The sequence below is a fragment of the Oryctolagus cuniculus genome, chromosome 15, assembly GCF_051225735.1.
Source record: "Oryctolagus cuniculus isolate XC-2025 breed Fujian yellow rabbit chromosome 15, ASM5122573v1, whole genome shotgun sequence".
In the NCBI taxonomy this organism is placed as follows: Eukaryota; Metazoa; Chordata; class Mammalia; order Lagomorpha; family Leporidae; genus Oryctolagus; species Oryctolagus cuniculus.
Window position 1 is genome coordinate 81,244,968 of NC_142881.1, and position 10,411 is coordinate 81,255,378.

Consider the following 10,411-nt stretch of genomic DNA (forward strand, 5'->3'; position numbering starts at 1 on the left):
GGCTTTTATTTACTAAATAAATAATGTCGCTTTGTACTTTTATCTTTTTAATGGTGTAATTTTCCTATCCCCAAATAAATATTTTGGTTTGTTATTTGAGAACTTGGTTTAGAAAATCAATTCCTGTACCACGAAGCAAAACATCTCTTTTAAGAATAAAAAGTGACTGTAATGCAAGAACCAAGGAAATCACTTGCTGTGCATACGTGGAAGACTATGTGGAAGTGGTTAGCCACTGAGGACTGGAGTGCCGCTACCTGCCGGCAAGCTGGACAAGCTGCTTCTTAAGCTCTTGATATCAAGCAGAACAGATGTGTGTTTTAATGGCTGTTACATTATAATTTCCCCAAACTCCAAGCACTCATCTGTGTTAATTTAAAGGCAAAGATGCTAACAATTCATCATGTCGACATCTACTACTGCTTCAAAGGCCATAAAAAAGAAAAAGAAGTCCTTACACATCTTTAGAATGAATACTAAATATAAAGAGGAAAAGATCTCAAATTCCCAAGACCAATAAGGCTAATAGAAAGGAATATCAAAGATTACTTTAGCAGGGTGAGGTGGAGTTTGCCAAGTAGATGAAGACCTTCTGGGTAGCAGGCCAGCACATGCTAGGCACAGAGGCTAATGATAATAATAGTAATAATAAACAGCTTATTCTAGTCACTTCAAATTGTCAGACTGAATTTGGAGAACCCAGTGTTGGTAGGAAAACAGGGCCAGCTCATTGAGGGATTGATGGCCATTAACTGATGGCTGACACTGGTGAATTTTACGTTACCAGAGAAACTGTAACATACAATGTGTTTTAGAATGAACACCCTGGGGTAGTCAGTGAGGAATGTGCCCAGAGAGGATGAGCTTCTGAAGCAGCACAGCCAGGTAGCAGCTACTGCTAACAGCCCAAGAGATAAACTTTAAGGTTCTAAAATTAGGATACTGGGTACAGAAAACAGGAGAGGACTGAAAGGTTTGAAGGTAGGGCAGACAAGATGAAGTACTGTCCTACATTCATTCAAAATGAAACAAATGCCTCTGGAGAAGTTGCCCAGCAGCCCACAAGACCAGAAGGCAAAAGAAAGCCCCCCTAACACACACACACACACACGCACACACACACACTGGAGGGTTTCAGTGAACTCCCTGCAGTCACCAATGAACAGAGCTCTTGGTGCGCTACCCTCGCAGCCTGTGCAGGGGCTGGTGACTGAGACTTCAGATTCCATCCCCAGACTTAAAGAGCCAGGTACCTCTGGCTGGACTCGACAACCTCAAGTCTTACTTTAGTTGAACACACAACTTCAACACACCTGAGAACTCTCAGAGTACATGGTTACGTGTCAAGGTCAAATGGGCAGATGTGCAAAGGCCTGGTAGTCATCTATAATAAGAATCTTAAATGTCTATTTGGGGCTGCTTACAGAGACAACCAGAGCCCATGAACTTCTCACAGGCACGTTCCAGGTTTTATTCATTTTTGTCTTGCCTGGTATCCTGCACATAGTGGGTATTAAATATTTGCTAGATAAATGAATGAATATTTGTTGCATATTTAAGAATTTCTTGTTTAGCCATAAAATTATCAAAGTGATGCTTTCCTATTAGATCAGTGATAAAGTATTAATCATTAAATAGTAACCAGTCTAAAAACAACACTGATGAACAATCTGATAACAGGGCGGAGGCGATTTTATCTGGTAAGTTTGCAGTTAACCTGATTATTCATGTATTTTAAAATTTGGTAAATTATTTATTCAAGAGGCAGAGTCAGAAACAAACAGAAAGAGCTCCTATGAACTGGTTCACTCTCCAAATGCCCACAATGATGGGATGGGAAGGAAGGGGAGGGTTAAGAGTCTGGAATTCAGTCTTCAAAGAAGGAGGTGCCTTTCTCTGAAGGGAGGAGAGAACCTCCACTTTGACTATGACCTTGTCTAAACAAGATAAGAATTGGAGAACTCAGAGGGCTTCCATAGCCTTGGAAACTCATGACTGGAGCATAGGGAGATTACTGATGCCATAGACAGGAGTGTCAATTGGTAAAGTCAACAACAGGAGTCACTGTGCACCTACTCCTCATGTAGGATCTCTGTCCTTAATGTGCTGTGCATTGAGATTTAATGCTATAACGAGTACTCAAACAATATATTTCACTTTGTGTTTCTATGGGGGTGCAAACTATTGAAATCTTTACTTAATGCATACTAAACTGATCCTCTGTAAAAAAAAAAAAAAAGAAAAAAAGAAAGAAACTATCAACTCCCAACTTGACTCTCACTGGGATTAAACATGACAATAGGTCTGATCTGATTTCATCATCATTTAAAAAAATCATCTATTATTTTTCACTTTATGTTTCTGTGTGGGAGCAAACTGTTGAAATCCTTACTTAATGTATACTAAGCTGATCTTCTGTATATTAAGATAATTGAAAATGAATCTTGATGTGAATGGAAGGGGAGAGGGAGTGGGAAAGGGGAGGGTTGTGGGTGGGAGGGACGGTATGGGGGGGAAGCCATTGTAATCCATAATTCGTACTTTGGAAATTTATATTCATTAAATAAAAGTTAAAAAAAAAAAGAGTCTGAATTCAATCCAGGTCTGCCATATGGATGGTAGGAACCCAACTACTTGAACTACTACCACCACTGTCTTCCCAGGGTCTGTGTTAGCAGGAAATGACCAGAAGCTGGGTCTGGATCTATGTATATCAAGCCTAGGTAGTTTGATATGAGATACAGGCATCATAACCAGTGTTTTAAATGCCAGGCCAAATGCCTACCCTGATTATCTGTGTTTAAAAGGACAGAAGGAAGGACAAATCTATGCAAATCTACACTGGGCTCAGTATACCATCCTTTGGCTGTCGGTAGACCACTCTGCTTCCACTGGCAGGCTCTGACTGCCAAGTCTTATTTTCTTTCTCAGTATGTCTCTCCACCTCTTAAATGGCTGCCAACAAATGTTATAGGGAATAACTCTTTTCCACCATTTTTCACTATCTTCCATCGCAAACTGAATTTTTTGTGTCCACAAGCTGTTCAGAGGAAATGCTCAAATACACCCCACAAATCTCTGAGGAAGATTCTACAGTATATGACTGAGACAGTGTCAAGAAAGACATTTAAGGGCCAGTGCTGTGGAGTAGTAGGTTAAGCTTCCACCTGTGGCGTTGGCATCCCATATGGGTGCTGGTTTGTCCCAGCTGTTCCACTTCTGATCCCACTCCCTGCTGATGGCCTGGGAAAGTAGCAGAAGGATGCCTAAGTGCTTGGGCTCCTGCACCATGTGGGAGACCCGCAAGAAGCTCCTGGCTCCTGGCTTTGGATGTGGCCACTGGGGAGTGAACCAGCAGATGGAAGACCTCTCTCTCTGTCATTCTCTCTTTCTCTGTAACTCAGCCTCTCAAATTTTTCAGTATAGTATAAGAAATGTGACAACCAAGACTGAGATAATAATTTTCAACTTTCTCCATGGCTTAAGCTAGAGTTTCAAAATTCAACATTTTACACAAACTATACTTCAGGACTTTCACTGTAACATGTTTTAATCCCATAAATTACTAAATATTGGCAATAAAGAATGACATTGCATCTCCACATTCCCCTCATCGTGAGCATATTTAAGGTATGTTGGGTTTCTGCTAACAAAGAATACTGCTAAAAAATAATATTTTTTAAAGAGTAACTTTTTTAATGGGAAAAGAAAATCATTGTAAATATAGTAAGTCATTTTGAAAATGATGTCATTAAAATTAATCCCACTGATCCCAAAAGCCCAAGGAACAGAAGAAAAAATCAGAGAATATGCCCAATATTTAATAATTACCATTTAAATAATTAAATATATAACAATTTATTTAACTCAATACAACTCAGCAAAACTACTTTTCCAGTAAATCCTGGATTAAACATCTGAATTCTACCTTAAAATTAGCTTTAGGGGCCAGCACTCTAAGGCAGCTGGTAAAGCTACCATCTATGACACTAGCATTCCACATGGGCACTGGTTTGAGTCCTGGCTGCTCCACTTCTGATCCAGCTCTCTGTGAATGAACCTGGGAAAGCAACAGAGGATCTGCACTCATGTGGGAGACCCAAAAGAAGCTCCTGTCTCCTGGATTTGGCCTGGCTCAGTCCCAATCATTACAGCCATTTGGAGAGTGAACCATACATGGAAAATTTATGTCTCTTTCTCTGTAACCCTACTTTTCAAATAAATAAGATAAATGTTTTTAAAAACTAGCTTTAGGAGCTAACACTGTGGCATAGCAGGTAAAGCCACTGACTGCAATGTCAGCATCCCATATGGGCACCAGTTTGAGTCCCGGCTACTCCACTTCTGATCCAGCTCTCGGCTATGGCCTGGGAAAGCAGTGGAAGATGGTTCAAGTCTTTGGGCCCTTGCACCTGCATGGAAGACCTGGAAGAAGCTCCTGGCTCCTGGCTCTTGGCTTCAGGTTGGCTCAGCTCCAGCTGTTGTGGCCAACTGGGGAGTGAACCAGTGGAATGGAAGACTTTCACTTTCTCTCTCTCTCTCTTTCTGCCTCTGGCTTTCTGTAACTCCGCCTTTCAAATAAATAAATCTTAAAAACAACAACAACAACAACAACTAGCTTTAACACTAACTTCCACTCTCCCTAAACACACATCTGTGTTCCAGCCACTATCAGATAATTACTATTGCCCATCTGTATATTCCTACTTGTTCTTTATTGGTCCTGCTCTTTTACATGGAAAGTCATCGCGTTTCAATCCGCAAATCTCTCATCCTGGAAGCTTTTCAGGATGCTTTTGCAGAAGGGGATCTGGGACTAGCTGTCAGAAGTCCTAAATTTAAAATGCTAGCTGAGCTACTAATTACAGAAATTTTAATATGCCATTTACTTTCCCTGGATATTATTGCCTCAAAGCATTTAGCGAGGTGGTTCCTATAGTAACAGATAACAGGGAAAGCTGAAGTCTGAGTTTGTTATGGGTGGCAGGCTGGATAAATTATCTTTATTTCACCCATGATCAAATATTTCACCCACGATTGTTGCTGTGGATTTGTTTCTGGGAGGAGGAGCATGGTGGGGGCAAGAGGTGCGGAGTCACCACACAGACCCTGGGAATTGGGTGAAAGCAGGCCTGAGGCAAGCAGCCTGCAGACTCGTTTATTTCAGATGCTACAGTAGCTTATATAGCCAAGGCAGCCAATCTGGTCAAGGGGTGGTCTATGCCCTAACCAATCACACCCTGTTGCCGGCCAGTTTCCAAAGCCATCCAATCACAGTCTGTTGCCAGGCAGTTTCTGTTGTCAGTGGCCATCTTGTCATGGCCTTCTCATTCCACCACATTTCCCCCTTTTTGTTTATTTTTGAGCAATGGGAGGTATGATTCTTGGCCATACCATTATTGACTCCATTTCCATGTGGACTCCATAAGCAGCTGTGCCTGTCTTAGGTTGTCCCCCAGGGGATCTTACCTGTCATTGACCAGCACTCAAAATAGGAGACCACAGGAGTACTTGCTCAGATGAGGGTAGGAATGAGGAACAATGGTAATCAGGATGGCATGACTGCACACAGGCTGTGGGCCGTTTGAGTGGCTGACCAGAACTAGTGGGTATAAAACAGTAATGGATGTGGCTATGGGCAGTTTCTCAGGGTAGCATGATAGGGCAGGTGCATCCACTAACAAGGCGGACTCTGTCTTGTTCAGCTGGTTCTGGTTGGCTGTCAGTTGCAGGCTTGATGTTTTTGGCTGGTACCCAAATGGGCTGTCCTGCATTCTCTGGAAAGACACAAGCATATTGGAACCAGTCCCATGTCTTAGAACCTTGACCACAAGAGGTTTTTCTTGTAGTGATTTGCAGTGTCTTTTTTTTTTCCATGTGGGGAGCAGCTCGGACTAGACTAAGTTACTGGAATTAAGACTTATTCTATGCATCTGCTCTCCTCTGTGGGGAGCAGCCCGGACTAGACTAAGTTACTGGAATTAAGACTTATTCTATGCATCTGCTCTCCTCTGTGGGGAGCAGCCCGGACTGGACTAAGTTACTGGAATTAAGACTTATTCTATGCATCTGCTCTCCCACAATATGGCGCTGGGAGAGAAGTAAACAGCTTCCGCACAGCTGCCTCCAGTTCAGCTAATAAACTGTAGGACTTGCTCCTGATTGGAGGAGAGCAGCGTACTCGGCGTGTGGGCAGCCGAGTTAGGATTGGCGGAGGAGGACTATAAAGGAGGAGAGAGACGGCATGCACCGGGAACATCTATGGGGAACATCTAAGGGAACCCGTGCAGCCCCCGAGAGAACCGGCCGGCGGTGTGCCGCTCCCCTGCGGAAGTGGGGAATGCGGCCAGGGGGAACTGCCCTTCCACGGAGGTGGAAGGGATAGTAGCCAACCCGGGAAGAACCAGCAGCAAACCCGGGGAAGGCCGAGCAGACAAAAGAACAGCGCAGGGTCCTGTGTCGTTCCTCCACGAAGAGGGGGAGCGACATAATGGTGCCGTGACTCGGATATGAAGCCTAGGCAGGGTTTAGTGTCGTTCCTCCACGAAGAGGGGGAGCGACATTCCACAGGCAGAGTGGATAGTGAGAGAGAGAGACAGAGAGAAAGGTCTTCCTTTGCTGTTGGTTCACCCTCCAATGGCCGCCATGGCTGGCACGCTGCGGCTGTCGCACTGCACTGATCCAAAAGCAGGAGCCAGGTGCTGGTCTCCCATGGGGTGCAGGGCCCAAGCACTTGGGCCATCCTCCACTGCCTTCCCGGGCCACAGCAGAGAGCTGGCCTGGAAGAGGGGCAACCAGAAAGAATCTGGCGCCCCGACTCGGACTAGAACCCAGTGTGCCAGCACCGCTAGGTGGAGGATTAGCCTATTGAGCCGCAGCACCAGCCTGCAGTGTCTTGATAGGCATCCGAACTGGTGCTTTTCTTCTCCTTTGCTCCTCTGATCAAGTCAGCACACACCTTCTCCAGGGACTTGATGTTGCGGCTGGTCAGGGTGATCCTAATTTGGTGAATGGCCACCTCTGGTTCCACAGGCGTCTTCCATGCACGCTGTTTTTCACCATTAGCAGGGTGCTGGAACAGAAGTGGAGCAGTCGGATCTCAAACCAGCACCCATATCAGATGCTGTGCTTCAGGCCAGGGTGTTAACCCACTGCGCCATAGCGCTGGCCCCGAACACTCCTTCTACCAATTTTGTCCTCCTGGACCTATCAGATGTTAGCAGAATGCTAGTTCATGAGCCTGCTGTGTGTTCTTCCTCTGTTCTCACTCTGTCTGCTTCTTCCCTTCTTCTTTTAATTTATGGGTGGTGGGCTGGAGAAATTATCTTTATTTCACCCATGATCAAATATTTCACCCACGATGATTATATTTCATAGGTATTAGGGTTGTTTTAAACCAGTCACTTTTGGCTAGGGAAGAGGTAGACTAATACCCAGTTTCCAGAATAATGAGGCTGAAGGAATCACAGAGGGTTATAAAGACTTCCACGGAGAATGGCAAAATGGAACTTCTCAGCCACATACTTGGCAATACAGCCAAAGGTGCAAACTATTGTGTGGGGAAAAAAGAGAAACACAGAAAGCCCAAATCTCCATCTGGGAACAGGAGTGGGGAACATCTGACCCATGGGCCACATAAAGCAAGCAGAATCACTTGGTCTAGCCCTGCCAAGGCAGCTGTAGGCAGAACTTGAAATTCACAAATCTGTAGCAGCCTGAGTTTAAGTTGATCATATTGTATGGCCCACAAACGATGCTATCAATATCCAAATAGGCCTTGGCAGAAAAACGTTTCCCACTCCTGATACAGAAACAAGAGTCACAATCTTTTACTTTGCAACTATCTCCAAGCAGATCCATTTCCACATCTGATATTACATCATCTCTGTGGGCATCTTTTGCTTTCTACGTATTCAAACACTGCCTTCACCTTCTCATCCAGCTCCTTGTTTCAACTAGACTTCCACACCCTTTGAAGCTTCTGCAAGTTGCAGCACTTCGAATCAATGCATTACCACTTCATTTTAAATGTACTTGTGAATGGAACTCTGGTTTGTCTGCATAGTTCCCTCCCCAGTTCTACTTCAAGAGCCTAAAAATTGGGGATGAGACAGGATCACTGAACTTCTGTTGAATAATTTCTTACATTCCTACCTTGTACCGAGCATACAAATAAATACTTAATAGATAAAAATAAACAAAATAACTCATAGATTTTGAAAGCTAGTAGCTGAGTTTTATAAACTTGTTTGCTGATTGCATAAAACATTATATTTCCCTTTTCATGTATGATGCTAGGATGCATTGCTAAATACAAGTGGGGAAAAAGGCTGGCTTAGTAGGCATTTTCTTAACAAGAAATAGACGTCTATTACCTGGCTCCATATAATAAAATGAGATGACTGACTAGACAATGATTCTCTGGCTTAAGCATATCTCAAACTAAGTTCTGAAGAACTCAGATTAAATGACAGTCAGGTTATTCATTAGTCCTAAATCATTTTTATAGAACATTTTTGAAAAACACCAAGAAAGTATGGAATGCGAGACTCTCTACATTTTAGGAGAAATCATTCCCTATTTCTTTTTTAATATATATATATATATTGGTGTATATTTTTGTTTATTTTTACTTTGCAATCTTTTGTATATATATATATATGTGTATATATATATATATACATACACACACACACACTTATATATATATATATACACACACATTGGATAGGCAGAATTAGACAGTGAGGGAGAGAGACAGAGAAAGGTCTTCCTTTTTCCCTTGGTTCACCCCCCAAGTGGCCGCTATGGCTAGCATGTTGTGGGTGGCGTACTGTGCCAATCTGAAGCCAGGAGCCAGGTGCTCCTCCTGGTCTCCCATGCGGGTGCAGGGCCCAAGGATCTGGGCCATCCTCTGCTGCACTCCTGGGCCACAGCAGAGAGCTGGACTGTAGGAGGGGTAACTGAGACAAAATCTGGCGCCCCAACAGAACCTGGGGTGCCAGCACCGCAGGTGGAGGATTAGCCTAGTGAGCCATGGCACCAGCCAACTATTTCTAAACCACAATCTTTACTGCCTATATCTTCCCATTCATTATTTCCTGATACCGTCAACATTCATTTGACTAAATATTAAAACATACTTTGAAAGTTTCAGCAAAAAAAGAACTTTGCTGACATAATATATTTTTTTAACTTTTATTTAATGAATATAAATTTCCAAAGTACAGTTTATGGATTACAATGGCTTCCCCCCCATAATGTCCCTCCCACCCACAACCCTCCCCTTTCCCACTCCCTCTCCCCTTCCATTCACATCAAGATTCATTTTCAATTCTCTTTATATACAGAAGATCAGTTTAGCATACATTAAGTAAAGATTTCAACAGTTTGCTCCCACACAGAAACATAAAGTGAAAAATACTGTTTGAGTACTAGTTATAGCATTAAATCTCAATGTACAGCACACTAAGGACAAAGATCCTACATGAGGAGTAAGTGCACAGTGAGTCCTGTTGTTGACCTAACAAATTGACACTCTTGTTTATGGCATCAGTAATCACCCTAGGCTCTTGTCATGAGCTGCCAAGGCTATGGAAGCCCCCTGAGTTCACGGACTCTGATCATTTTTAGACAAGGCCATGGTCAAAGTGGAAGTCCTCTCCTCCCTTCAGAGGAAGGTACCTCCTTCTTTGATGACCCATTCTTTCCAGGATCTCACTCGTGGAGATCTTTCATTTAGGTTTTTTTTTTTTTTTTGACAGAGTGTCTTGGCTTTCCATGCCTGAAATACTCTCATGGGCTTTTCAGCCAGATTCACATGCCTTAAGGGCTGATTCTGAGGCCAGAGTGCTGTTTAGGACATCTGCCATTCTATGGGTCTGCTGTGTATCTCACTTCCCATGTTGGATCGTTCTCTCCCTTTTTTATTCTATCAGCTAGTATTTGCAGACACTAGTCTTGTACATTGTACATCTGTGATCCCTTTGGTTCTTAGTCCTATCATTATGATCCATTGTGAACAGAAATTGATCACTGGGACTAGTGAGATGGCATTGGTACATGCCACCTTGATGGGATTGAATTGGAATCCCCTGGTATGTTTCTAACTCTACCGTTTGAGATAAGTCAGCTTGAGCATGTCCCGAATTGCACATCTCTTCCCTCTCTTATTCCCACTCTTATATTTAACAGCGATCACTTTTCAGTTAAGTTTCAGCACTTAAGAAGAATTGTGTATTGATTACAGTATTCAACCAAAAGTATTAAGTAGAACAAACAAACAAAAAATACTAAGAGGGATAACATATTAAATTGCTCATCAACAGTCAGGGTGAGGGCTGATCAAGTCACCGTTTCTCATAGTGTTCATTTCACTTTAACAGGTTTCCTTTTTGGTGCTCAGTTAGTT